This window comes from Amblyomma mixtum, chromosome 5, assembly GCF_055824585.1.
Source record: "Amblyomma mixtum isolate Tamu chromosome 5, ASM5582458v1, whole genome shotgun sequence".
Taxonomy (NCBI): Eukaryota; Metazoa; Arthropoda; class Arachnida; order Ixodida; family Ixodidae; genus Amblyomma; species Amblyomma mixtum.
Window position 1 is genome coordinate 164,106,371 of NC_143016.1, and position 24,813 is coordinate 164,131,183.

General features: G+C 48.8%; 1 long non-coding RNA gene and 9 other non-coding genes across 10 annotated transcripts; all 10 read right to left on the reverse strand.

Moving 5' to 3' along the window:
* Window positions 1–1,580: 1,580 nt before the first annotated feature.
* Window positions 1,581–1,664, reverse strand: TRNAS-AGA (transfer RNA serine (anticodon AGA)). Its single transcript has one exon. It is a non-coding gene; the product is annotated as a tRNA-Ser (tRNA).
* Window positions 1,665–6,824: 5,160 nt separating this feature from the next.
* TRNAS-AGA (transfer RNA serine (anticodon AGA)) lies at window positions 6,825–6,906 on the reverse strand. Its single transcript has one exon. It is a non-coding gene; the product is annotated as a tRNA-Ser (tRNA).
* A 76-nt stretch (window positions 6,907–6,982) lies between these two features.
* Window positions 6,983–7,064, reverse strand: TRNAS-AGA (transfer RNA serine (anticodon AGA)). Its single transcript has one exon. It is a non-coding gene; the product is annotated as a tRNA-Ser (tRNA).
* Window positions 7,065–7,140: 76 nt separating this feature from the next.
* Window positions 7,141–7,222, reverse strand: TRNAS-AGA (transfer RNA serine (anticodon AGA)). Its single transcript has one exon. It is a non-coding gene; the product is annotated as a tRNA-Ser (tRNA).
* A 4,977-nt stretch (window positions 7,223–12,199) lies between these two features.
* TRNAS-AGA (transfer RNA serine (anticodon AGA)) lies at window positions 12,200–12,281 on the reverse strand. Its single transcript has one exon. It is a non-coding gene; the product is annotated as a tRNA-Ser (tRNA).
* A 3,782-nt stretch (window positions 12,282–16,063) lies between these two features.
* Window positions 16,064–17,293, reverse strand: LOC149344445 (uncharacterized). The gene is made up of 2 exons (XR_016282767.1): window positions 17,218–17,293; window positions 16,064–16,306 (listed from the first exon to the last, which is right to left on the reverse strand). It is a non-coding gene; the product is annotated as an uncharacterized LOC149344445 (long non-coding RNA).
* Window positions 17,294–21,502: 4,209 nt separating this feature from the next.
* TRNAS-UGA (transfer RNA serine (anticodon UGA)) lies at window positions 21,503–21,584 on the reverse strand. Its single transcript has one exon. It is a non-coding gene; the product is annotated as a tRNA-Ser (tRNA).
* A 76-nt stretch (window positions 21,585–21,660) lies between these two features.
* TRNAS-UGA (transfer RNA serine (anticodon UGA)) lies at window positions 21,661–21,742 on the reverse strand. Its single transcript has one exon. It is a non-coding gene; the product is annotated as a tRNA-Ser (tRNA).
* Window positions 21,743–21,818: 76 nt separating this feature from the next.
* Window positions 21,819–21,900, reverse strand: TRNAS-UGA (transfer RNA serine (anticodon UGA)). The gene has a single exon. It is a non-coding gene; the product is annotated as a tRNA-Ser (tRNA).
* Window positions 21,901–21,976: 76 nt separating this feature from the next.
* Window positions 21,977–22,058, reverse strand: TRNAS-UGA (transfer RNA serine (anticodon UGA)). The gene has a single exon. It is a non-coding gene; the product is annotated as a tRNA-Ser (tRNA).
* Between the last annotated feature and the right edge of the window lie 2,755 nt (window positions 22,059–24,813).

Sequence of the window (24,813 nt, forward strand, 5' to 3'; positions counted from 1 at the left end):
CATTTGCGTGGCTAACGACTGCGTAATATCTGGCCGTGAAACGCTGCACCAAAGTCCCGGTCTCTTCGTCCTCTTCCACTTTTGTTTCTTGGATAGCAAGAACATCAATCCCACGATCTGCTAGGAGGCGGTAAACTTGGCTCTGCTTCTTTTTACCGGCTAGACCCCTCACATTGAGCGTACCCACCGGGAGCGTAAGCGCAGTAGCCATTTTTATAGATAGTGAAGAGACCGAGAGATCGGTGCTTACCGCCCACGTCTAGCACGCAGCTAGATGCCGTAGCCGCCACCAGAACCATCCGGTGCAAGAGCCTGGCTCTGCTGAACAGGCCCCTTGTCGTCGACCCGCTTTTCCGACGAGACATTAGGCCGCGGCTTGAAACTGGGCCGCCGCACTTGGGCCGTTTTCGCTGGCGGCTCCTCGACGCTAGTTGCTGTCACCTTGTCTCCATCGCCGCCAGTCTGGTCGTGGGGTCGCTTAGCTGCTGCGGTGACGCTAGCAGTGTGTGCGCCGCCCTTGTCTGGGTTATCCGCGCTCCTTGACGGCTTGGCGCCCTCCGCCTCTCTGGTTGCGTCGTTGCCCTTGGCGTCACCGCTGCCAGGTATTGAAGAGGGCGTCACTGGCTGGCCCTTTTCGGCTGACTCAGTGCCTTTCGCCGCATCCTCTGCCTCAACGACGTCCATGGTCAAACCAGCCGGCTCGTCCGCTGGTACAGGCCCTGTAGCTGTCGCGTACGTGCGAACGCACTCGACGTCACTGTGGCCGAACCGCCGGCATTTCGAGCACCGGGGCACCTTGCACTCGCGGCGGACGTGTCCTGTGCCGCGACAACGCAGGCATTGCATTGGGCGTCCAGGAGCGACGACGAGGGCCAATTCGCCGCCGACTCGTACCTGATGAGGCAGGTCGTCCACTTTCATGCCAGGTTTCATTTTCAGAAGAATGGTCCTCGTTGTCGAGCCCTTCTCCTTGACGCCTTCGACGCGCCAACGCTCCCGCGTCACTTCCGTCACCGTTCCGTACGCCGCGAAAGCCGTTCGGACATCTTCATCGGGTACGCCGTGCAGCAACCAGTGGAGCCGCAACTTGAGCTGCTGGTCCTCGGGGTCGATGATCAGACAGCGGCGGTCTTTCACCTTCAGCTCCTTCAGCGCAGCCAATTTCTTCGCACCATCAGCAGAGTCGAAAGTCACCGCCCATACGTGGTTGATATGGTACGCCCCCAACGCTACCACGTCGGGGAGCGCGCCAACGTTAGCGAGAGCATCCCTGAAATCTTCGACCTTGTACGGTCGCATTCGCACGTCAGCGTGCAAAAAAACGGTGTTGAGAACAACACGTCCTGTAGGCAAAGTCGGCAAAATAATCTGATACTCATCTTCAGCGTGTTCAATCCTGTTACCGCGGCCGGAAAGGGCCACTGTCGCTGCTGCGTTGGAGCCCATGATTCTGCGTCCGCACCGAACGGTAGCCGGAAGTAGAATGACCACTCGGCCACGACTGCTGGATAGCGTGCACGCATTGAGCATGTTCTATTTAACAATCTAGGAAGGGGCAAAATAAATAAAAAGACCCTTTGCAGGCAGTCGACAGGATTCGAACCTGTGCGGGGAGACCCCAATGGATTTCTAGTCCATCGCCTTAACCACTCGGCCACGACTTTTTTTTTTCTTCTTTATTGCCGGTAAACAATACATGCATACGAATAAAAATCGCTAGCCAAACTTTGGCCGAGGCGACGGATTAAAACATTTTCATGCCGATCAGTTTGTCCATAACTGCCACCCACTCCGGTGGCTGAGGGTGACTGCGGAGAACATCTCTCAGAGTGGCTACACATTCTATAAAGTTTTCTCTGACCGGTCGTACATTTGCGTCTGCGTGCCTAGCCGCCATCCTCGTTTTCCAGATGCTGTGGAGGCCCAGTAGCAGAAACATGTCATATGGCACTTCGTCACTTTCTATTGGCAGAAACCGGATGCCGTAAGGAGTAATAGGTAGTTCTTTTTTTAAAGTTCTTTGCAAGATGTCCCAGTGGAAAACCGGGTCCCAGCAGTCGATAAACACATGCTCGATGGTCTCGGGTTTTTTGCACAGTGTGCAGTCGACGTTCCATGGTACGAAAATGCCTTTATCGTTTAGCCATGTTTTCACCGGTAGGGTACCAGAGTGTAGTTTGAAGAAAAAGGATTTGACGTTCGGTTTTACCGGCATCTTCTTAACTCGATTTAGCACATCTTTGCCTGGGTCTCCGCAGTAAAAGGATCGGTATAAGGGTACAGGTATAAAGATATCTAACAAATCCTTGCACAATTTTTTCCTGGGTACAGCAGCCAGATACTCTGTCGAAAAATGAGAGCTCAAAATGTGAAAGGCAGCCACGACTTCACGTAAAAAACCATTTACAGCACGATTCGTGACTGGGAAACTGGACACAACAAATTCCGGTAACACATTTCCTAAGCGCACCTGCAACATTGTGCGCAACAAAGGATCGGTTTGATCACGTAGAAACAAAAATCTTGAGACAACTTGTTTCAAAAACAAATTGGAAAGTCCAAGGCCACCCCTTTTGACAGGAAGGAACAGATTAGCTCGACTAGTTCGCTCCCAATTCGAGCTGCAAATAAAAACAGCAAACACTCTATGCAGCTTCTGCACGTTTGCTCGGGTGATGAGCAAGAACTGCAACAAATACCAAATTCTGGCTATTAAAAATACATTGCACACACTTGCACGCGCGAAAACAGAAAGGTCACGTCCTTTCCATCCATCCGCTTTTTTCCTTGCACTCTGCGTTACCTCGCCCCACAACTCTGCACTGTTTTTAGAGTGCTCTAAGGGTACCCCCAAATACTTCGCAGGGGAGGTCGTCCATTGCATGTTAGCAAACACTGCGGGTGTGCTCTCCCAATAACCGTGCCAAAATCCAATGCACTTATCCCAGTTAACTTCGCACCCGGTCTTTTTGCAATAGGCCCCTGCAACTTTCACAACTTCCTTAACGCTTTCTTGGTCCGCGCAAAAAACAGCAATATCATCAGCGTAAGCGAGCACTTTTACTTGCACCGACTGAAGAGTGAAACCGCAGATCCCATCATTGTGTAACAGCGATAACAGGAAAGGATCAAGATAGATCGCAAAGAGCAGAGGCGAGCGCGGGCAGCCCCGCCTGACCGAGGAAAATACAGGCACAGGTTCAGTAAGCTGTTTGTTCACTATAATACGCGTAACACAGTTTTCGTACGCCATCTGTACACCTTGCAATATTACAGAGCCGACGTTGGCATATTCTAGAACGGAGAAAAGACTTTCATGTGACACGCGATCGAAGGCCTTCGCCAGGTCAAGCTGCATCATGGCAACTCGTCCCACGAACGCATCGCAACATTCAAGAACAGTTCTAGCAATATGCACATTCGTTCCAATGGTGCGACCTTTAATACCGCACGTTTGGTGCGGCCCTACTAGGCCCTTTATAACCTTTTGCAGTCTATTGGCAAGAACCTTCATAAACACTTTACAGTCAACGTTGGTAAGGCTTATCGGCCGATAAGCCCCAACGGACTGTAGTTTAGCCTGGTCTTCACTCTTGAGCACTAAAACCACGTGTGCTGTTTTAAATGACGGCGGCATTTTCTTTGTTTCATAAATTTCGGTGAAGACGCAGTGCAGAGCATGGGTGAGTTCGGCTTTGAAACTCTTATAAAAATCACTGCCTAAGCCATTAGGACCAGAAGATTTTCCGGCACTGAGCTCTTCGATTGCTCTTCCCACTTCGCTTACGCTGATTGGTACCTCCAGTCCTTGTTTTATTTCATCTCCAAGCTTTGGCATATGAGACAAGAACGTATCTGTAAAGCCCTCTTCTTCAAGCTGACGGCGCCCAAACAATTCCCTATACTGCTCAACAAAAGCTAACTGAATCACCTTGCTATCATTCGTTACCTCGTTTCTGTACCTGATTTGTTTTATTTCATTTTGAGTCACGTACTTCTTTTCATCACTAAGCGAGCGTTTAGTAGGCACTTGGTCAAGCCATAGACTTCTTTAAAACAGCGCGAAAGACAGGGACACAGAAAGAAAAGACACACACAGCGCTGTGTGTGTCTTTGTGTCCCTGTCTTTCGCGCTGTTTTAAAGAAATCATGGTTCACCAACTAGCCTGCACGTCTACACTTGTAAGCCATAGACGTTCAGCACGCGCCCTTATCACGGCAGCTGTGTATTTGTTTTTTTTTTTTTCGATAATCTCAAGTTTATTTTTTGTTTCTCTTATCTCTTTCTTATATCTTCCCGGCTGGGAACTTTCCAGGCTTACGAGCAAGTAAAGTTGGCAATGTAGTTACTTTTCTTTAACACGTTTATCACGGCAAATAACGCTTGCTCTTTCAATCGCGTTCATTTTCACTTGCTGTTTGAAGTCTTCCCATCTAATTACCCAGTTTCCAGGCTCTGCTGATAGCAATGCTTTAATACATTCATTAACTTTACTACCAAAACGTTCATCCTCGAGTAGCTGTGCGTTAAACTTCCAAAGGTCCCACGAGAAACTAGATTTCTTTTCTTTTTTCCCCGGGCTAAACGTACCTAAGCTGAGGTCGGTAAAAGACATGTTTTTCACCTCGTAGCTCTTGCACAAAGGAACAAGATCAAGGGAAACATACGCTCTGTCCAATCTCGCGTGACTTTCACCCTGAAAATGAGTAAAATGCGATGCTACCGAAAGAACTTCAGCAACATCATCTAAACCATTTTCGTGTACAAGCGCATTCAACGATTCCGCACTTTTGTCGCGGACAAGTCTTTTTGTAGTTCTGTCCTCTGCTTTACATACGCAGTTAAAGTCACCCAAAAGCACAATTAACCGCTCACAGCATACGTATTGTTCAAGACGCTCAAAAAATTCCTCGCGCTCGTTCTCTTTGTTAGGGGCATACACAAATATGATCCTCCACAGTAAATTGCAATAAAGAAAATCAACTACAAGAAAACGCCCAGTTTGACACACAGTTAAATTCTGCTCGACAATCCCCATGGAATTCCTAATAAAGACAGCACAACCCCCCGATGTGCCGGACGAATGGCACCCACAAATATTGTAACGTGTCGTAAAAGGCTGCACCATACGGTCCGTCTGTTCCTGTCCTTCGACTTTGGTCTCCTGGACGGCTATTATGTCGAGGTCATTATCGAGGAACAACCGTCTTTGTTGGTACTGACGTTTTTTAGAAGCCAGTCCCCTGACATTAATTGCTGCAATGCGCAACGATCCAACAGGTGTCGAAGCCATCTAGTTTAAGTACAGGAGCCGTATGGTGCGTACCTCAGGACACAAGGCGACGGCGGAAGGCGACTTGCCTAGTCCATGGTGCTCGATGGGTGCAGTGCCGGTATTCCAACGTCTCTTGCACCTCTGCCTCATGCGTACGGACTGGAGACCCAGCCCATGCATTCCGTCACCAAAAAAGGCCATCTCGCGTCCACAGAAGCCACACACAACGCACTCACTCAACTAAGGCAGCGGTTTAGCCGCCGCTCGTTGATCGGCCGGTATATTCGGCCGCGGTTCCAGCGTCGCTCACCTCACCCCAACAGTCTTCGGCGGTGGCTCGTCGCCCTCGCTCGCCTTAGGCTCTCTATTCGCACTGTGCTCGTGCGGTCGCTTTCCTCCCTGGTTGCTGGTTGACGCATCCGTCACTTCCATGCTTTCAGCGTGTTGGGGAACGACGGGAACTGACGCCCCACTCCCCGAGAGGACTTCGCTCTTTGACGTCTTAACATCTGCAGGCGGCGCTTCCTGTTGCTGCAGCTTACTGCTGATCGTCTCCGCGGTTGCGGATGTTCCGGGAGTCGACACAGCCGCGGATTTTTCCTTCTCCGCTCCGTCGCCTGCCTCTGCTGCAGCGTCTTCCGCGTCAGCCTCGTCCATGACAAGCTCGGACGAGATGTCATTGTTGACTGGGACGGCAGCGCTCGCGTACGTACGTACACAGCTGCTATCCTCATGTCCGTAACGGCGACAGGCGCCGCACCTTGGAACTTTGCACTCTCGGCGAATGTGCCCAGTACCGCGGCAGCGCAGACACAGCGGAGCTCTGCCCGGTACAACCACGAGAGCCAGCTCACCGCCAACCCTGACTTCGTGAGGGAGGTCTTCCAGTTTCACGCCAGGATTCATTTTCAATGAAGCCAAGCGCGTCGTCGACCCCTTGCTGGCGACACCCTGGACGCGCCACCGTTCCTTGGTGACTTCGCTCACCTTGCCGTACGGGGTGAAGGCTACCCTCACGTCTTCGTCGGGCACGTTGTGCAGCAGCCAGTGTAGCTTGACGCGGACGTATTGGTTTGCCGGGTCGATGACTAGACAGCGGCGGTCCTTCACTTTTACTTCCCGGGCAGCAAGAATTTTCTTCACCGCATCAGCACTAGTGAAGGTAATAGCCCACACATGGCTCATGCGATACGTCCCCAAGGCGATAACCTCGGGGAGCAGCATCAGCTGAGCCAGCGCATCCCTGAAATCTTCGACCCGATAGGGGCGGGCCCGCACGTCAGCGTGCAAAAAGACTGTGTTTAACACAACATTTCCTGTAGGAAGGGTAGGTAGAATCACCTGATATTCATCTTCCGAGGCAAAAATCCTATTTCCGCGGCCAGACATGGCCGCTGTAGCCGCTCCAACGGAGCCCGTCATCGCACGTCCGTCACGATCGGTGGCCGGAAGCCGAACTCGGCCACGACTGCTGGATAGCGTGCACGCATTGAGCATGTTCTATTTAACAATCTAGGAAGGGGCAAAATAAATAAAAAGACCCTTTGCCGCAGTCGACAGGATTCGAACCTGTGCGGGGAGACCCCAATGGATTTCTAGTCCATCGCCTTAACCACTCGGCCACGACTGCTGGATAGCGTGTACGCATTGAGCATGTTCTATTTAACAATCTAGGAAGGGGCAAAATAAATAAAAAGACCCTTTGCCGCAGTCGACAGGATTCGAACCTGTGCGGGGAGACCCCAATGGATTTCTAGTCCATCGCCTTAACCACTCGGCCACGACTGCTGGATAGCGTGCACGCATTGAGCATGTTCTATTTAACAATCTAGGAAGGGGCAAAATAAATAAAAAGACCCTTTGCCGCAGTCGACAGGACTCGAACCTGTGCGGGGAGACCCCAATGGATTTCTAGTCCATCGCCTTAACCACTCGGCCACAACTGCTTTTTCTTTTTTTCTTTATTTCCTGGCTTTGGAAAACAACACTTCACAAAAAAAAAGGAACAGACAAATCACAAAAGCAATAGTACAGGACAAATGAACACATTGAAAGACATACTCAGCCAGCGTCAGGCTGGCTTCGTCACATTAAAACTCCCGCCAAGACAACAAAGGCTCTACCCTTGAGAGCCAGTCGGGAGGTTCCGCAACCGCTTTTTGTATAGCGACAAACCAATCCATAGACTCTCGGAAATAAATTCGGGCAGGGCGCGCTTCCCTGTCACAGTGATAGCCTGCCATTCTGGAGCGCCATATACAGTGGAGACCCAGGAGCATAATTAAATCAAATGGAACCCCGTCGTCATTATCAATGCTTAAATATCGAATGCCATGCGAATCTAGGCGGAAATCTTTCTTCATAGTCCGTTGCAAAACTTCCCAAAAATAAACCCCTTCCCAACAATGTAAAAAAACATGGTCTATTGTTTCCGGCTGCTTACAGATTAAACAATGCGAACCCCAAGGTAAAAATAAATCCTTTCCCTCGAAAAATTTCTTTACTGACTACGTTCCGGTGTGTAATTTAAAGACAAAGGTCTTAGCGCCTGGTGGCACCTGCATTTTCTTTACTCTCTTTAAGACGTCTGAGCCTGGGCCTCCACTGTATAAGGCTCTATACAAAGGTTGTGGCAAAACAGTGTCACATAAATCGTGGTACAGCTTTTTCCGTTTTACACAACACAGATATTCATTAGAAAAACGCACTGAAAGAAATCTAACACTTGCGACGACCTCTCTGTAATAGCCGAATATACCACACGTAACTTCTTCGGTGGAGACAACAAACTCCGGCAGTAGGCGCCGCAGCTTAACTTGGCAGACAGTGCGCAAGAAAGGGTCGGAAACGTCGCGAAAAAACAAAAACCGGTTGACCACTTGCCGCAAAAAGAGGCGTCCAAGTCCCAAGCCACCGTCTTTCACCCGACGGAATAAGTTTGTTCTGCTACAGCGTTCCCATTCTGCAGCCCAAACAAAGACGGCGAAAATCCTGTGGAGCCTCTGTACGTTTACACGCGAACAATGCAAAACTTGCATAACAAACCAAAGTTTACTGATATAAAAAAGGTTACATACAGTAGCTCTGGCGAAAATCGATAAGTTGGCACCTTTCCACTTCTCCGCTTTCTCCCGTAGCGCTTTCGTCTGTTCTTGCCAATATTGGTCGCTTTGACGGTAACCATCAAGCTCGACGTCTAAGTACTTGGTTGGGGTTTTCGCCCACGTCACATTTGCAAAGTGTTCAGGCTTCGATGGCCACCGTCCATACCAGAACCCAAGGCACTTGGCCCAGTTCACCCCGCTTCCGGTAACCTGAGAGAAGTCACGGACACATTTGACAGCCTCGGTTATGCTCTCATGGTCCACCGTACAAACTGCAACATCATCCGCGTACGCCAGCAGCTTCACCTCGGCTGCTTGTAACTTAAACCCATTAACGTTGTCATTGTTCAATATTTTAATACACAATGTCTCAATGTATATACAAAACAAAAGAGGGCTGAGAGGGCAGCCCTGTCGCACCGAACGCTGCACGCTAATGGGGGCCCCCAGACTCTTATTTACGATCAATCTCGTCGTGCAGTTTCGGTACGCCAGGGCTACGCCCTTGCGGATAACTGACCCTACATTCGCATGGTCCAAAACAGAAAACAAAATTTCGTGATCGACGCAGTCAAAAGCTTTCTCGAGGTCGACTTGGAGAATGGCCACCCGACCATTCGAGTCAGCACAACACTCAAGAACACTTCGCACCTTGTGAATATTGGACATTATTGACCTCCCTTTTATCCCACACGTCTGGTGTGGCCCAACTATATCCTTAATCACCGTCTGCAATCTCCGAGCCAAAACCTTCATAAAAATTTTATATTCAACGTTTGTAAGTGCTATGGGTCTGTAAGCTGTAACCAGTCGTAATTTATCTATTTGATCCGTTTTAGGAATAAGCACCGTGTGGGATGACCCATATGACGGAGGGAGTGCATTTACTGTGTAGGCAGCGTTAAAGATAACGTTCAGGATAGGGCAATTTCGTGCTTGAAATCTTTGTAAAAACGCGCGCTGAGCCCATCTGGTCCCGGCGATTTACCGGGGTTTATAGTGGCGATTGCATGCTCCACTTCTGTTTCAGTGATAGCCACTTCTAATCTCTCTTTTACGTCATCACCAAGACGCGGCATCGCCGCCAGAAACTGATCTTTAAATGTGATAGTGTCTGCCGTGTGGGATGCGAAGAGCGCTTGGTAATGCTCGTTGAAAGCTGCTTTTATGTGGTCGTTGTCAGCCGACAAGACACCGCCCCATTCTATTTTGTCGATGTGGTTCCTTTCAGCGTTTGCCTTTTCCAACCCCAGCGCTCGTTTTGATGGCGCCTCCCCTGCAGCTATGTCTTCTGCCCTTGCCCTCACTAACGCTCCCCGATACCGTTCTTGTTCGATCAATTCTAGTTTTTGCTTTGTTTTCCTTACATCTGCCGTCCATTTCCCCGGCGCTAGAGATTCCTGTTGAAGCAGCCTATGGAGCAGCTTCCTTAACTCTGTCTCTTTCTGTTTTTCTTGAAACCGTATACAGGCAGCCCTCTCTATTGCTTTAATTTTTATAGTTTCTTTACACAGCTCCCATTGTTGCCATATGTGCATATTTTTACCGGGGCCTATTTTTGCAATTTCATCTTTTACTATGCTGATATACAGTTCGTCCTGCAAGAGTTTATTATTGAATTTCCACATTTCCCATGAAAAAGAATTCCCTCTCTTTACCATCCCAAAACAACATTTAACTAAACAATGGTCTGAAAAAGATACTGGCAAAACTTCGTAACCATTACATTCAGGTAAGACATCGACGGATGCATAAATGCGGTCCAGCCGTGCATGGCTTGAACCCTGGAAGTGTGTGAGCTTTACTGCACGCGTTCCCTCAAGACACTCTGCTACATCTACCATGTTCCAGTTCTCAACCATTCGCGATAACACTTGTGTGCTTGCATCTCTAAACGGTCGAGGGCTTGTCTTATCTCGCGCACTAAGAACACAGTTAAAATCGCCTAGGACGATCAGCTGTCTGTCACAACGAAGGCGTTCTTCGATGCTGTAAAAAAACTGCGCCCTTTCTTCTGCTTCATTTGGCGCGTGCACACAAATAATCCGCCACTCGATGTTATTCAATCGAAAGTCAAGGAAGACACACCGGCCCGACACACAAGAGAAATGAGCTTGCACTTCTAGCCCCGGCAACTTCTTTAGAAAGAGAACACAACCAGCCGATGTGCCTACAGCGTGGCTAACGACAGCAAAAAACGAGGACGTGAAACGTTGCACCATTCTCCCGGTCTCTTCTTCGCCGTCGACTTTCGTCTCCTGCACAGCCAGTACATCTATGCCGTGCTCCGTTAAAAGCCGAAAAAGCTGGCCTTGCTTTCTTTTTCCTGCCGGACCTCTAACATTTAGGGAGGCGACTTTCAGCGGAGATGCAGGAGCCATTTTTACATAAGAAAAAAAGACCGAAAGCATGGTGCTTACCTCTCGCGTCCAGCACATGGCTAGACGCCACCGCCGCCTTCGCCGCCGGCGTCATCCTGAGCGTGCACCTGGCCCTGCTCGGAAGGCGCCTTGTCGCTGGCGCGCTTCTCGCTCGCAAGGTTAGGGCGCGGCCGAAAAGAGGCCCGCCTTGCTTGAGGCGTCTTTGCTGGTGGTTCCTCTACGCTGGGCACCGCCTCCTTGTCGCCGTCGTGGCTGGTGTCTCCATGCGGACGCTTCCCTGGCGTAGCCACAGTGGTCGTACGGCCACCGGTGTTCTGCCGGTGACCCTCGGTCGACTCCTTCGCTACAAAGTCCGTGGGCACTGGTGGGCTTTTTGCATCCACTGAAGTCGCCTCCTTTGACTGAGGCGAGTCTCCCGTTGGTGGCTGGAGTCTTGGTCCACTGGCAAGGGGGGCGTCGCCGCTTGAAGTCGCTGACGTGTCCAGCGACACGGGGAGGTTGCCAAACTCGTGTGTACCCCTCGCTGCGTCCTCAGCCTCAGCGACGTCCATCAGCTCCCCGCTGTCTCCTTTCCCTCCGAGCCCGGTCGCAGACGCGTAGGTACGGACGCAGTCCTCGTCCGCATGTCCGTAGCGCCTGCACTTGGAGCACCTGGGAACCTTGCAGTCGCGACGAACGTGACCCGCGCCGTGGCAACGCAGGCACTGCATCGGCCGCCCGGGCACCACCACGAGAGCCAACTCGCCGGCGACTCGAACCTGGTGGGGCAGGTCGTCCACCTTCATACCTGGCTTCAACTTGAGCAGCACTGTTCTCGTGGTGGATCCCTTCTCTTTCATTCCTTGAACGCGCCAACGCTCCCGCGTCACCTCGGTCACGTTTCCGAACGCCGCGAAAGCAGTCCGGATGTCGTCGTCAGCGACGCCGTGCAGCATCCAATGCAGGCGCAGTTTTACTTGCTGATCCTCAGGGTCGAAAATGATGCACCGGCGTCCCTTTACCTCAAGCTCCTACAAGGCGGCTAATTTCTTCGCGGCTTCTGGGCTGCTGAAGGTTATCGCCCACACGTGGTTTACCTGGTACGCCCCCAACGCCACGACGTCGGGGAGCGCACCAGTGTTGGCGAGGGCGTCCCTGAAGTCTTCGACCCTGTAAGGTCTCACACGCACATCTCCGTGCAAAAAAACTGTGTTTAGAACAACACGTCCGGTCGGCAGGGTAGGCAAAAAGATCTCATACTCCTTGTCTTCGGCACTGAACCTGTTTCCGCGGCCATCGATGGCCGCTGTCGCCGCTCCGTGGGAGCTCATGATCCTGCGTCCGTACACGCCAGTGGCCGGAAGTAGAATCAGCCACGACTGCTGGATAGCGTGCACGCATTGAGCATGTTCTATTTAACAATCTAGGAAGGGGCAAAATAAATAAAAAGACCCTTTGCCGCAGTCGACAGGATTCGAACCTGTGCGGGGAGACCCCAATGGATTTCTAGTCCATCGCCTTAACCACACGGCCACGACTGCTGGATAACGTGCACGCATTGAGCATGTTCTATTTAACAATCTAGGAAGGGGCAAAATAAATAAAAAGACCCTTTGCCGCAGTCGACAGGATTTGAACCTGTGCGGGGAGTCCCCAATGGATTTCTAGTCCATCGCCTTAACCACTCGGCCACGCCTTTTTTTTTTCTTTATTGCCAGACTTCGACAGAGGTCAAACAAAGAACATTCACCAAAAACAATCACAAAATCTGGTACAATGGTAGCCTAAAACCCACTTCGGTTAGGCGTTGTCAGGTTAAAATTCTCTGAGATCCGTCAAAGTTCTAACTTTGACAACCACTCAGGAACACATGATCTTGTTTGCAGTATCTCACAAAACTTGTGGATGTTTTCCCGGAAATACATTCGAGCCGGCCTCGCGTCCGGGTAACAGTGGTAACCCGCCGTTCGAGAGCGCCATATACTATGAAGGCCCAAAAGCATGATAAGATCTTCTGGTAAGCCACCTTCGTTCTCTGTAGGCAGAAACCTGATTCCTTGAGGGTGCAGCGGTAATTCTTTCTTTAAGGTCCTTTGCAGGACGTCCCAGAAATAAACTCCCTCCCAACAATGAAGAAAAACGTGATCTATGGTTTCTGGTTGCTTGCATATTAGACAAAGTGATCCCCATGGAAGAAAAAGCCCCTTAGGCTGTTGAAATGATTTCACGCTCAAAGTGCCTGTGTGCAGCTTGAAAAAAAAAGTTTTTATCCCTGACAGCAAATGCATATTTTTAACTCGTTTAAGGACATCGCTGCCTGGGCCTCCAGTGTATAAGGCTCTGTACATAGGTTCTGCGAAAACAGTTTCACACAGCCTCTTGTACAAAGTTTTCCTCTTAACATTTCTTAAAAATTCTAATGAAAAACGGGCGGTGAGAAATCGAACACTGAGGACAATCTCTCTGAAAAACCCTTAAGTTCGTCCAGTCATTTGTTGCGTTGAGACAACGCACTCCGCCAAAGCGCACCCGAGCCTTACTTGGCACATGGTGCGAAGAAAGGGATCTTTAATATCCCGGAAAAAAAAAGAACCTATTTACCACTTGGCGCAAAAACAAATGCCCGAGTCCAAGACCGCTCTACTTTGACGCTCAGGAAGAGATTCGTCCGACTACACCTCTCCCAACTTGAGGCCCAAATAAAAACTGCGAACACACGATGAAGCTTTTGCACATTCAACCGAGAACAGCGCAACACTTGCATTGCATACCACAGCTTACTTATCAGAAAAAGATTGCAAACTGTTGCTCTCGAAATTATAGACAAATGGGCGCTTTTCCATGTTGCTGCCTTCTCTCGCGTTTCTTTCACTTGCTCTCGCCAATAAGGCTCAGAATCTTGATAAAATTCCAGCGGAACGCCCAGGTACTTAACGGGTGCTGTCACCCATGAGACATTGGCGAAAGTTTCTGGGGTTGATGGTCAATCTCCGTGCCAGAATCCAAGACACTTCTGCCAGTTCACCAAGCTTCCAGTAACTGCACTAAAGCGTTTTGCAACGTCGACCGTATGAGTTATACTCCTCTGATCGGAACAAAACACAGCGATGTCGTCTTCGTATGCAAGCAACTTCACTTCCGCTGCCTGCACTCGGAAACCATGAATTGAATTGTTTTCAATAATTCTTGAACACAGTGCTTCAATGTATATACAAAACAACAGGGGGCTGAGGGGGCAGCCTTGGCGCACCGAACGTTGTACGCTTATGGGGGCCCCCAGCTTCTTATTTACAATTAACCTTGTACTGCAGTTACGGTACGCCATGACAACTCCATCACTAATTACGGACCCGACATTAATATGGTCTAGAACACAAAACAAAAGTTCATGGGAAACACAATAAACGCTTTCTCGAGGTCGAGCTGGAGGACTGCCACACAGTCATGCGTGGCATCACAGCACTCCAGCACGCACTTTGCTTTGTGGATGTTATTAACAATGGAACGCCCTTTTATCCCGCAAGTTTGGTGTGAGCCAACTAATACCCGTATTACGGTTTGTAACCTGGCCGCTAGAACCTTCATGTATATCTTATAATCCACATTTGTCAAAGCGATCGGCCTGTAAGAGGACACCTGTCTTAATTTTTCTACCTGCTCGGTTTTCGGAATAAGTACGGTGTGAGATGACGCATACGATGCGGGAAGTGAATCTAATTCATAAGCTTCATTGAACACAGCGGTTAGTATTGGTGCTAACTCGTTCTTAAACGTTTTGTAAAACGCCGCGCTTAGCCCGTCAGGTCCCGGCGACTTTCCCGCGTTCAATTTATCTATGGCCAGTTCTACTTCGGCTTCACTAATCGCCCGCTCCAATCTTTGTTTGTCTTCATCGTCTACACGTGGCATACCCTCCAAAAATTCTTCTTTGAACCGTGCCACATCTCCTCGATGCTGGGCAAAAAGCATTTGATAATGATCAAAAAAGCCTTGCAGGATACCATCGTTGTCATTCACCGTTTGGCCTCCCCTCTCAATTTCTGCTACGTGATTTCGCCGAGCGCGCGCTCTTTCAATTCCCAGTGCTCGTTTTGTGGGCGTGTCACAAGTAGCAAATTCTTCGGCTCTCGCGCGTACAAGCGCCCCTCGATAGCGGTCTTCTTCGATCACTTCTATCTTTTGCTTGATTTTTTTTATATCGTCTAATAACATACCCGGTGATTTGCACTCCTCAGCAAATAACTTGTCAAGCAGGGACTTTAATTGTGCTTCGTGTAACTTTTCTTGGTATTTTATACAGCTAGCTCTGTCGATGGCTTTTATTTTAATTTGTTGTTTGCAAATTTCCCATTGCATCCCCCATACGTGTATGCCGTCGCGCGTTACTTTATTTACTTCTTCTTTTACCATCTCAGTGAATGTTTTGTCCGGTAAAAGCTGGTTATTTAATTTCCATAAGTCCCACTGAAATACACTAGATCGTTTTTTAACTCCTATATTGCACTGCACCATGCAGTGGCCTGAGAAAATCACGGGCACAACATCATAACTATGGCGTTTTGGCACCAGATCTAAAGATACATACACTCTGTCGAGACGAGCATGACTACTGCGTTGAAAATGCGTGAACATAACATTGCGCGTACCTTCCACACATTCAGCCACGTCCTCCAAGGCAAAAAGATCAGTTAATCGACACAAAACTTCGGTGCTTCCATCCCGGTGGGAACGTCCCAGGCAGCACAACAACATTGGCCGAACGTCGCGCAAGTGTTGGCAAAACTTGGCACGAACATCGGTCCTACACTGGCATTTGGGCCGAGCGCTACCACTTCACACATTGGCCTTACTTTCATGCCAGTTTTGGGCCAACGCTCGGCCGATCAAGCGGCCAACGCAGTCCCGATGTTCGTTCTGCATCATGGACCAGCAAAGGTCTCATACTGGCATCCAACTTTCAAACATTGGTAGCCAAGTTTCAAACATTGGTAGCCAGCTTTCGAATAATGGTTTCCAGCTTTCGAATATTGGCATCCAGCTTTCGAATAATGGTTTCCAGCTTTCGAATAATGGCATCCAGCTTTCGAACGCTGGCACATGCAATTAACCCACTCGCCAATGACCGGCACTGTGGATAGATGTACATACATAACATTCTACCTAGCAAATATTCATAAATGAGGGTGCGAAAGAATTCCAGAAAAAAGACCCGTTTATTGCTTTGAGTTACAAGAATCACGCTTCTAGCGCACACAGGATGGTTTGCGCTACCACCAGCCACCCTGGGGAGTAAAGAAAAGGGGCCCAAGAGCATGGTGGCAGAGGCTGTGGGAAAACAATTTATTTTCAAGTTTGGTGAGTGCCGATCAGGTTGGACAAAGCATCTCGGCAAGCTGCTGCGGCACGGCTAAGGCATCCAAAAAGCGCTCAACGGAGCTGTCCTCCAGTGAACTGATCAGTCATATCCGAAGTAATCGTTGCACTCCACTTGCAAGGGGGCTGCTGGACTGCATTCAAACAAATTCCTCGTCCAGTTCTTGCACGATGGCCTCACGAAGTGCCAAGCCTGCAAAGAGATGCATGATGTCATGGTAAGTTGAATTATGGCCATCACAGAACAAAAACAAACATAACAAAGATAACACCGAATTTTGTGAAACACAGTAATCGTGAAGACACTAGCAACATATTTTACAGGATAATTTTTAATTTATTCTTAAGAACCAGCCCCACATTAGTTGCACAAAGTGGAATTTAATTTACTAAACTTCCCTTACACCAAATGGTTTAATTTAGTTTAATGCGTCGTGTCGCACTGCCATTAAATATATTCAATGCGAGATAAGGAAATTAATGTGATATTGAAAACAGATTAATGTATTATTTTGTTTTAATATCATAACTTGTGTCTCTAAATTGCGAGGTAATTTTTTATTCCAGTAAATATGCACAGGTTGTAGCGTCTCTTCCACATGGACGTCAAAACAACATTTTTGAATAGTTTTATTTAATGGGGTCAAAAATGCGGTTTGCGACTTTTGACGAAATACGCTGAACGCAAGGAACTCAGGGCACCTTTGTTTTACCTTAGTTGCTTCGCATGCATGCTATAGTTGGATTCGAAACTGCAACTTGAAAACCACACAAAAATACTAGTCTGATAGTCCAGAGTAATGCCCTTTTTCATTGCGAGAGAACTTGGGCAAAAGCTTTAACCAGTAATTGCGGATTTTCTATTGAGTCTGCAAGAGTAGAAGGCAAAAAGAAACACTACGGAAGTATTACACATATCCTTACCAACTAGTCTGCAGTGGAAAATTAATTAAGCGGTTCTGATTTCCGTCGTGCATAAGCGGTAAAGGACATATTCCCGAATGCATCCTATCTCAATTCATATGAGTTCAAACCCGCGCTGTTAGCCAAAGTAGTGAATCTTTAGTGAGTTCATCTCACCAAAGACGAAAATTAAATTCTCACCATTCGGCCACAATTCCACTGCGCACGACGTCAAGCAAGCCATTTCGCAATGAGAGTGGGTACACAGAAGTCGTCCTCATGCTTTTTGGCTCGCTCTCTTCTCCTGCCGAAAAAATAAAGGCGCATGTAGTCAAAGCAACATTTACTACAAAAACCACTTTAACTTCCAGACGTATATCAAGATAAAAGAGTTTTAGTATTTACAAAAGATCTTGCAGGCGGTACGAACAGCGTCGGAGCTCTCCTAATATATGAGTGTGGCTTATCGCGTGCGCAGACTATGAACGGTGCTAGCTCGAGTGTGCATGCATTTTCGTCGCGTTGGTTTGCACGTGGTTGAGCTCCGCCGTGCAGTCAAGAATGTCTTATTGTGATGAGTCGCGCGGTTCCAAGACGAGCAGTGGAGCCGATGGTGTGGGGGGGGGGGGGTGGGGGGTTGGCTGGAGGGGAGAGAGGAATTTTCCTTTACACAGGTTTTGCGGTTCCGAGAAAAGTCCTCGAGCTGAAAGGTGGAGACAGGGAGGTGGAGGAACAGCGAAGCGCGTAGCTGCGCGCGAGGGAGAACAGGTTTGAGAAAGTGACAACCAGAAAGAAAAAATAGCGCTTCGCGGGGTGGGGTGTTAGCCCGCTACCTGGAAAAGGGCACGGCCGGGAGAACAGGTGGGGAGATATTGGACTTGAAGACTTGAAAGAGAAAGGGAAAGAGGACAAAACATGTGAAAAGGGTTTGGAATTTTTGGAGAATGAGTCACATGGCCACAGGCAGTACAGAAAGGAATATCTACAAGAGAGAAGTGGATGGGAAACACGGAAGCGTCAAAGTATTGCTACAAAGCTGCAGCAAAAGCCTGAAAATTTTGAAGTGAAAAACTTGGAGCTTCAAGATGCATTTCGCCAAAACGACTTGAGACACTCGCGTATTTTGTGGGGCCGTATGATGTGGCTTCTGTTAGTTCAAGATAGCTTAAAATGTTACCACATAATAACAAAAATATAAAGCAAAAAAAAAATATCCAAGCAGAATGCGCGCTCTTTCATAGTTTCATGTACCGTACATGCGCCAAACAAGCTAGGTTAACATGCGTCTAACGCCAGTTGTCAGTCCATTTATTCAGTGGTCGTCGAAGAATCCTCAAATTGTTTGTTGGTGTGGAAGTTTCGCGCAAAAAAGCAAAAACAAACAAAGGCATGTTGAATTGTGGTTCGCAACTACTTTCGACGGTTTTCATCAATAAAGGTCATGTTCGAAAGAAAAAAAAAACTTGCGAGTAAATATGCAAGGACGTGAGCAAAAGCTATATTGCCCCCAATGCAAATTACGCAACAGAAGAATAAAATGGTCAAAAACAACAATTTCCAACACAACGATTTGCAGAAAAGGAAGGAAATAGCAAATCAGAAAACACGGGAAAGGCGCAATCACAGGGCACGACGTAGGGAAGCGTAGGAATCGCTTAGCACGTGTCCGCGTGCGTTTATGAAGCACCCGCCTAATATTTCACGAGCGCAACGCATAATTCAAAATTACGAGGCGACTGCTTCGTTTCTGGACGTTGCCAAAACTGAGCACAATTTCGGTTTAGCGAATGCACTTGCGCTAATCTATTACGTTTGTATCGCGATCTCCCTGAAGCAGACACCAGCTGCGCACTGCGGCAGTGAATTCCTAGAGCGAATAAAAAAAAGTGATTTTTTATTCCAAAAATTTAATAAAATGAAACTTATTTGATTTTTGTTGAAGGCACCTGTTCACAATTTTTGTTGAAGGCGTCTCGGGTGTAATCAGAACGTGAATTCTGATCGACAGGACTTCGATCGCAATTCTAAACGTATTATTGCTGCTCACTGCGCAACCAGAGTGCAGTTTTTCCAACGGAATCATGGGTAGCTTTGCTCACAAACTGCAAAAGTGTTCGCTTAAAATATAATAAATAAAACCAAATCTTTGAACTCGCATGTTTTAGCGCGTTCGAAAATTATGAACTGCCGATATGGTACTCGACAATAAAATTAATTTTGAACCCATTTTAATGGATGACACAATGTTTACCAACGTTTGCCAGTATACTTTGAACACTGGATAAGCGGTGGTAATCCTAGGCCAATATAGCCAGCTCCCGGAAATGGCATAGCCAATTCTGGCAAAGAGTGGAACAACACTGGCTAACATGGCCCATGATAGCCATGATTCGATGATGGCACAGCCAGCAATGGCAAACAGTGGGGCAATCCTGGCTAACCTGGCCCATGATAGCCAGGATCTAATGAGGGCTCAGCCAATACTGGTAAAGCGACGGACAACCAGGGCCATTGTTGGATGTGCTAAGGAGTGGCACAACCAATATCGGATGCTCACTGGCAACTCTGGGCCTAGTTAGGGCCACGCTTTGCCAGTGGATTTCCAATATTGGCCCGCCGTCGTGTGCTACCTGGGGTGTGTTGGTTTTATCAGCAGAATTCAAAACGCAGTTAAAATCACCCAGTAGAACTACCTGTTTTTCAGTGCTTAGATATTGCTGGATACTTTCAAAAAAACACAACTCGATTCTCCAGTACATTGGGCGCATAAATGCAAATGAATCGCCATTCAACACTCCCGAAACGAGAGTCCACCACTACACATCGACCCGATGGACATGAAAAATGCGCCTGCACCTCAAGATTCGGCAGTTTTTTAACAAAAATAATACATCCGGCCGATGTGCCATTTGCGTGGCTAACGACTGCGTAATATCTGGCCGTGAAACGCTGCACCAAAATCCCGGTCTCTTCGTCCCCTTCCACTTTTGTTTCTTGGATAGCAAGAACATCAATCCCACGGTCTGTTAGGAGGCGGTAAACTTGGCTCGGCTTCTTTTTACCGGTTAGACCCCTCACACTGAGCGTACCCACCGTGAGCGTAAGCGCAGTAGCCATTTTTATAGGTAGTGAAGAGACCGAGAGATCGGTGCTTACCGCCCACGTCTAGCACGCAGCTAGACGCCGTCGCCGCCACCAGAACCATCCGGTGCGAGAGTTTGGCTCTGCGTCACAGGCCCCTTGTCGTCAACCCGCTTTTCCGCCGAGACATTAGGCCGCGGCTTGAAACTGGGCCGCCGCCCTTGGGCCGTTTTCGCAGGCGGCTTCTCGACGCTGGTTGCTGTCATCTTGTCTCCATCGCCGCCAGTCTGGTCGTGGGGTCGCTTAGCTGCTGCGGTGACGCTAGCAGTGTGTGCGCCGCCCTTGTCTGGGTTATCCGCGCTCCTTGACGGCTTGGCGCCCTCCGCCTCTCTGGTTGCGTCGTTGCCCTTGGCGTCACCGCTGCCAGGTATTGAAGAGGCCGTCACTGGCTGGCCCTTTTCGGCTGACTCAGTGCCTTTCGCCGCATCCTCTGCCTCAACGACGTCCATGGTCAGATCAGCCGGCTCGTCCGCTGGTACAGGCCCTGTAGCTGTCGCGTACGTGCGAACGCACTCGACGTCACTGTGGCCAACCGCCGGCATTTCGAGCACTGGGGCACCTTGCACTCGCGGCGGACGTGTCCTGTGCCGCGACAACGCATGCATTGCATTGGGCGTCCAGGAGCGACGACGAGGGCCAATTCGCCGCCGACTCGTACCTGATGAGGCAGGTCGTCCACTTTCATACCAGGTTTCATTTTCAGAAGAATGGTCCTCGTTGTCGAGCCCTTCTCCTTGACGCCTTCGACGCGCCAACGCTCCCGCGTCACCTCCGTCACCTTTCCGTACGCCGCGAAAGCCGTTCGCACATCTTCATCGGGTACGCCGTGCAGCAACCAGTGGAGCCGCAACTTGAGCTGCTGGTCCTCGGGGTCGATGATCAGACAGCGGCGGTCTTTCACCTTCAGCTCCTTCAGCGCAGCCAATTTCTCCGCACCATCCGCAGAGTCGAACGTCACAGCCCTGACGTGGTTGATATGGTACGCCCCCAACGCTACCACGTCGGGGAGCGCGCCAACGTTGGCGAGAGCATCCCCGAAACCTTCGACCTTGTACGGTCGCATTCGCACGTCAGCGTGCAAAAAAACGGTGTTGAGAACAACACGTCATGTAGGGAAAGTCGGCAAAATAATCTGATACTCATCTTCAGCGTGTTCAATCCTGTTACCGCGGCCGGAAAGGGCCGCTGTCGCTGCTCCGTGGGAGCCCATGATTCCGCGTCCGCACCGAACGGTAGCCGGAAGTAGAATGACCACTCAGCCACGACTGCGACACGAGGGCGCTCTCGCTCGTCATCTCCAATGCAATGAAGCAAGATGAGAAAAATAAAATACAGCACTCTTTCGCGCAGTCGACAGGACTCGAACCTGTGCGGGGACACCCCAATGGATTTCAAGTCCATCGCCTTAACCACTCGGCCACGACTGCGACACGAGGGCGCTCTCGCTCGTCATCTCCAATTCAATGAAGCAAGATGAGAAAAATAAAATACAGCACTCTTTCGCGCAGTCGACAGGACTCGAACCTGTGCGGGGACACCCCAATGGATTTCAAGTCCATCGCCTTAACCACTCGGCCACGACTGCGACACGAGGGCGCTCTCGCTCGTAATCTCCAATTCAATGAAGCAAGATGAGAAAAATAAAATACAGCACTCTTTCGCGCAGTCGACAGGATTCGAACCTGTGCGGGGACACCCCAATGAATTTCAAGTCCATCGCCTTAACCACTCGGCCACGACTGCGACACGAGGGCGCTCTCGCTCGTCATCTCCAGTTCAATGAAGCAAGATGAGAAAAATAAAATACAGCCCTCTTTCGCGCAGTCGACAGGATTCGAGCCTGTGCGGGGACACCCCAATGAATTTCATGTCCATCGCCTTAACCACTCGGCCACGACTCCTTTTTTTTTTCTTTATTTCCGAAAACGATACAACACAAAGGCTCATTTAAAATATCGCTTCTGCTGCACTTCAGCTGAAGCGAGTGAGGTTAAAATTTCTTCAGCTTGACCAAGTCATCCAGAAGTGTTACCCAATGAGGTGGGTCAGGTTGTTCCCTGAAACATTCCCGTAGGCAAACAGCACTTTCAATGAAGTTTTCACGTACACTGAGAATATTAATATCGCGTGCCTTACTTGCATTCGCATTTTCCACAAGCTGTGGGGGCCAAGGAGCATGAATAAGTCATAAGGTACATCTGCGTGATCCACTGGTAAAAACCGGATGCCATAAGGGTCCAGTGGGAGTTCTTTTGTAATAGTTCTCTGTAGGACGTCCCAATGAAATACTGCGTCCCAGCAAGCTAAAAAACACGTGTTCGATAGTTTCTGGCTTCTTACATAACAAGCAGTCGGTTGTCCAAGGGACAAAGAGTCCTTTTTCATGAAGCCAAGTTTTTACGGGCAGTGTATTACTGTGCAACTTGAAAAAGAACGTTTTCACTGCCGGCCTAACTGGCATCTTCTTCACACGTTTTAAAATATCCTGCCCTGGGCCTCCACGGTAAGGCGCACGGTACAAAGGTATCGGCATCACGGTGTCAACCAGGTCTCTGTACAGCTTTTTCTTGCATACATTGTACAAGTAGTCCGGGGAAAATCGAACTTCTAACAACTTGTAAGAGAGCACGACCTCACGCAAATATCCCGTCACAGCGCCACACCTGCTTCCGCTGGACGACACTACGATTCTGGGGAGCAGTCTTTGCAGCCGTGCTTGCATCACAGTTCGCAAAAAGATGTCATTTTGGTCGCGCAGGAAAATAAAGCGTGATACAACTTGTCGCAAAAACAAATGAATCAGTCCAACGCCTCCTTTTTTGACTGGAAGAAAAAGGTTTGTTCGCCTGGTTTTCTCCCAGGTCGACGACCAAAGAAAAACAGCAAACACATGGTGAATTTTTTGAATAGCGGCTCTCGATGCACACAGCACATTCATGACATACCGTATCTTCGAGATCAGAAACACATTGCAGACATAGGCGCGCGAAAAGACTAACAGCTGCCTTCCTTGGCACGCGTCCGCTTTCTCTCTCGCCGTTGAGGTCTCTTCACTCCAGTCTGAGCTGTGATCGCGATAACAGTTCAGGGGCACACCAAGGTAGCGCGTTGGCAAGCGAGACCACTGCAGTCGTGAAAAAGAATTCGGTGTAACGTCCCAATCACCGTGCCAAAATCCAGAGCTTTTCTCCCAGTTGACCTCACATCCAGTCTGACCACAGCTTTTCAACAACTCTCTGAACTTCAAGAATGCTGTCTCTGTTCGTGCAAAAGGCTGCTATGTCGTCCGCGTATGAAAGGAGTTTGACATGCGCGGATTGCAGCTTGAAACCCGTGACATAATCACTGTTGAGAATGGTCAGGCATAACGGCCAAGGTACATTGCAAAAAGGAGCGGAGAGAGCGGGCACCCTTGCCTCACCGACGAGCGGACAATGAGGCTGTCAGTAAGTTCGTCATTAACTATGATACGCGTCGTACAGTTTGCGTAGGCAATTTTCACCCCATCTACGATTACACTACCAAGGTTTGAATGCTCTAGGATGCTGAAAAGAATGTCGTGCGAAACGCGATCGAACGCTTTTGCCAAGTCTAGCTGTATCATAGCAACCTGACTTCCAAGCGCATCAACACATTCCAGTACTGTTCTTGCCACATGTATATTTGTGGCTATGCTGCGTCCTCTGATGCCACAGGTCTGGTGTGGCCCAACTAACTTGTCGATTACCCTCTGCAGCCTTTTTGATAGAACCTTCATGTATACCTTGTAATCGACGTTGGTAAGACTGATAGGTCTATAGTAACTCGTTTTTCTGTCATCAGACTTGGGAATAAGTACGATGTGTGAAGTAGTGAACGACGTCGGGACCTTTTTTCGATCATAGGCTTCAGTTATGACATTCAATAAAAACTGAGCAGCTTGGTTTTTAAAGTATTTGTAGAAGGCAGCATTCAGCCCATCTGGCCCAGGAGATTTCCCAGATGGAAGGTCATCTATTGCCGTCTCAATCTCTTCCAAAGTAATAGGCAGCTCAAGACGCTCCTTAACATCGTCCTCTAGAATTGGCATCAGTCGTAAAAAATTCTCTTCAAATCCTTCAGTGCGCTCGCGCTCATTATTAAGAAGGTCAGAAAAGTGCTCCGTAATAGCACGCTGAATACCTCTAGAGTCGTTTATAATGTTCCCCTCGTGTCTTATTTGCCTGATTTCCTTCTGGCAAGCGTAGCGCTTTTCATCTGATAGCGCTCGCTTCGTAGGTGCTTCGCCTGCCTATAATCTGTCGTTCCTTGAGCGTACGACCGCCGCTCGGTACCTCTCAGTATCGATTCTTTCGATCTGACATTTTACGTATTTTATTTGTTTAGTGAAAAAAACCTGGCTTACTACTTTCCATGCTCAAGAGGCACTCGAGCTGTCCGTTAAGTTTTTTCTCTTTCCTTCCGTTGATACTGAATTACGCTACTCCTTTCTATTGCTTTAATCTTCACTCTTTCTTTGAAACTTTCCCATTCGACTGACACGCTGTCTACAGGCGCAGCTAGCGCACTGTCAAAGTCTTTTGTAATTTCCTGGACAAATTCTTCGTCATCTAAAAGATTTTTGTTCAGCTTCCACAGATGCCAGTTAAAGCGTGACTTTCTTTCTTTCATTCCAAA